Source organism: Chiloscyllium plagiosum, chromosome 7 (genome assembly GCF_004010195.1).
Source record: "Chiloscyllium plagiosum isolate BGI_BamShark_2017 chromosome 7, ASM401019v2, whole genome shotgun sequence".
Taxonomy (NCBI): Eukaryota; Metazoa; Chordata; class Chondrichthyes; order Orectolobiformes; family Hemiscylliidae; genus Chiloscyllium; species Chiloscyllium plagiosum.
The window spans coordinates 73505366-73509757 of NC_057716.1; positions in this window are offsets into that span (position 1 = coordinate 73505366).

Sequence of the window (4392 nt, forward strand, 5' to 3'; positions counted from 1 at the left end):
GGATAGGATAAATAGACAAAGTCTTTTACCTGGGGTCAGGGAGTCCAGAACCAGAGGGCATAGGTTTAGGGTGAGAGGGGCAAGATATAAAAGACACCTAAGGGGCAACTTTTTCACACAGAGGTTGGTATGTGTATGGAATGAGCTGCCAGAGGAATGGTGGAGGCTGGTACAATTGCAACATTTAAGAGGCATTTGGAAGGGTATATGAATAAGAAGGGTTTGGAGGGATATGGACCGGGTTCTGGCAAGTGGGAGTAGTTTGGGTTGGGATATCTGGTCAGCATGGACGGGTTGGACCAAAAGGTCTGTTTCCATGCTGTACATCTCAATGACTCTATGATTGCTCCATGGCCCACTGCCATGAAGACAATTTGTCTGGTTTGGTAATCTCAGCACACAGTGCCGATGCAAGGTAGCCCTCCTTTGTGGAATATTAAGTGCACAACTTGCATTACGCAATTTGAGGAAATTCACTTGGAAACAAGAATATGTGAGGGAAAAGTTCCAATGCACTTCGTAATTATTTCTCTGTCCAACTGCCCCTTTCATCTTAGCCAAGGAATCAGGAAACGTCAACCCATTAACTCTGTATTATCTCTACAGTTAGAGGCAAATCCACTGATTATTTTCAATGTTTTCGGTTTTAAAATCCAATACATGCTGAGCGTGTTGCAGTGATTGTCAATTACCATTAGCAAAAGGGAATCTGAAATATGTGTGTTATGAATATGCGTAATCTGTTTCTCTGGTTTCTCTTTTCCTATTTCAAATCACTTAGTTTCTTCTCTGACACATTGGCTTCATTCCAACAGTGTTTGTAACAGGTAAATAATTATTTGAAGACATTAAACAGGGGTTTTATGCAATTCATCTATGAGAATATAATTGTAGGAATATTATATCCAAACTCCCACAACCCTTTGGGTGCAAATGCAAAGCCCATTAAGCTATTAAGAATCTGACACTGGAGTCATGAGTCATGGTTTCAGGTCATAATTTTGGTCAGATATGAAATCATAACAGATATTAAGATTTACGGTTCAAGTTTGATTTTGCAAGGGTGAGATATGAATTTGACCAATGTTGTTAAAATGCACATCCTTCGCATAATAGCTGCCTATTTATAGCATAAATACATTATGGTAAATCTATACGTGCTATGAATTCCCAGGACTTTAAAGATATACTTCATGGAACCTGAGATGTTTAAGGTTGTTTGCATTGATAATCAATATACACAATTACAACAAAATAAACCCCACAAAAGTCAGTGGTGATTTGAAAAGTAGTTTTCTATATTGCTGATTATTCTAACAATTATTTTAAAAATGCTAATGGCATGTTACTTCAATAGACACATGCATGGTATCAACAGGCAAAGTAGAAATGATTTGTTCCTGATAATTCAAATTCATTTTATGTAGGGCCTTATAACATTTTGTTAGTAAATATGAAAATTTTCTGCACAAAAACTTGATGCCTTAGTTGTCAAGATTTGTAAATTCTGAGAGGTGTAGAGTTTCTGAGAATTCTAACAAATTAATGTTGAAAGCAAAGATTCCAACCACTGAATGTTAAAGAAAGTACCTAATTTAAAGAGCAGACAGCTCTACCCTCCCTTTCTCTGTTAGGTTTCCTTACAATGGAATATCTGTTGCATGCAAAGAATTTTGAAATTGTATGAGTCAGGGAATACAAAGCAGTAAAAAGGAGTTATATTGTACCTGTGGGGCTGGCCAAAAATAATTTTGGCTGCTGCTCTCTAGGAGGTCTCGAGGCACTCATTCCATCTAGCCCCCACCCAACTCATCCTGCTCCCCAACCCCACCCTTAGCTGTTGGTAGCTTCAATCTGTTTTCTAGTAATCAATATAGTACATTTTAATAATTTAAAAATAAATGTGATTGTTGTGCCTTTGAACACAATGGGAATAAAAATCAGGTAAGAAGTAAAGTAGGCTTTTGACACACAATCCTGTCCATTGCATAAAGTTAAGATTCTGGTCACAAAAATTCACTGGGCATCACCAGCAGGTCAGCATTTATTGCATATCCCTAGTTGCCTTTGAGAAAGTGGTGGTGAGCTCTTTTTCCAAACCTCAGTGCTGTTTGGGAGAGAATTCCAGTACTTGTCTCACTGACAGTGAAGGAACAGCAATATATTTCAAAGTTCAGGTTAGTAAGTGACTTAGAGAGGAATGTGAGGTTGTGGTGTGCCCATGTATCTTCTGCCCCTGTCCTTTTAGATGGTAGTGGTCATGGGTTTGGAAGATGGTGTATATGGAGCCTTGGTAAATTTAGTGCTACCTGAAGTGAAGCATGGTATCATATTAAAGTGCCTTTTAAACGACTTGAATAGGAGCTAATGAACAGTGATAGTAAATTCAATAATGGAGTGAGAGATGTATGACCACGATCTCTGATTGAGAAGCAGCTGCTGTATAAATGTACTACTTGGCTCCTTGTCTTTTTGCCTGAGTGCTTATTAATACATGAAGCATAAATGCACTTTATAATAAATAGGATATAATGCATTATATCCTATATATAGGAAAAAATAAATGTTACTGTCAAGCAGTTTATAAAACCCTAATGATTGTAAGAATATGAACTTACTGTGCAAAGTACTTTCATATAGATGTGATATGAAACATCTTGAAAAACATTTGGCTATGAATCCAGAATCTGGCTTTTCTAATGATGCATTAGATTGATTGCTGATCTTTGTAGGCGGCATGATGACTCAGTGGCTAATGCTGCTGCCTCACAGCACCAGGGACCCAGGTTTGATTCCTGCCTCAGGCGACTGTCTGTGTGGAGTTTGCACACTCTCCCCATGCCTGCGTGTGTTTCCTCCCCCAGTCCAAAGATGTGTAGATCAGGTGAATTGGTCATGCTGAATTGCCCATAGTGTCAGATACATTAGTCAGGGGTAAATATCAGGTAGGGGAATGGGTCTGGCTGGGTTACTCTTTGGAGGGCCAAAGGACCTGTTTCCATACTGTAAGTAATCTAATCTTTGCAACCCTGATTAAGCATGTTGCATTTGGTAGTCCTGTATGTTAAAATTCAGAACCATTGTTGCACTGTTTTGTTAGCATTGGTGTATTACAATTAAACATGAAATATATGAAAACAGGTAATTATGAAAATGAAATACTGTTTATTATTGGGATGAGAAGGGATAGGGATGTGAGAAGCCATGAAAATATAGGGGTAATGTTTAACTGTATGGCAATTGACTAATTGAGCAGATTGGCTTGTTGTCTGAATATGCTGCGTGGAACATTTTGAGGGCTGTACCATACTAACATTAAGCATGAGGTTCTTGTAATGCAGTGGTAGTGTCCCTACCTCTGAGCTAGGGGGCTCAGGTTCATATCCCTTTGCTCCATAGGTGTGTATTAATATCTTTGAACAAGTTATTAGAAAATAACTATTAACATAAACATAGCTGGTTGTGGACACAGCTATTTTGGGAAATGTCTCGGAGGGATGCAGAGGAGGGATGGAGAGGGTGTGATACAATATTATAGATATACCTAATTTCAGATTGCATTCTAATAACATGTATTAATCACCACCCAAAGACAGGTCTGACCCATAGTAACATGTCTTCCACCACAATTTATATAAGATTAGATTCCCTACAGTGTGGAAACAGGCCTTTCAGCCCACACCGACCCTCTGAAGAGTAACCCACCCAGACCCATTTCCCTCTGACTAATGCACCTAACACTATGGGCAATTTAGCACGGCCAATTCACCTGACCTGCACATCTTTTGGACTGTGGGAGGAAACCGGAGCACCCAGAGGAAACCCACGCAGACACGAGGAGAATGTGCAAACTCCACACAGACAGTCGCCCGAGGCTGGAACTCAACCTGGGACCCTGGCGCTGTGAGGCAGTGGTGCTAACCACTGAGCCACTGTGCCTAAAGCAGCAGGTTCTGAATCCACCCTAGCTGGAGCAGGTTTGAACCTGTACTATAAGCATTAATCTGATCCACTCCAGCCATTGAGCCAGTAGGTCACCCAAGGATTCTGAGTTGCTGTGGCAACTTACACTTTGAGAGGACCTGGTTAAGTAAGAACCCAAGACAGACAGTCAGCATCACTTGACTGAGCAGGTGAGAAAAGAGCCCTGAAGCAGGCATTCAAAGAAGAGATTGATTCATTCTAGTTGATCGGAATTTGTTCTTGCTGTACTACAAGGAAAGAGTTCGTTTTTCATGAATCTCTGGAAAATGGTTAAGGTCTTGTCTGTTCTTTAGTTATAACATAGCCTACAAGACAACAGCCTGGTGGATGCAAGAGGAGGCCTCTGGTGACAGTGGCAGCAATGCTAGGATGAGTCAAACATGGGTCCACTCTATTCTGGGGCCTCCT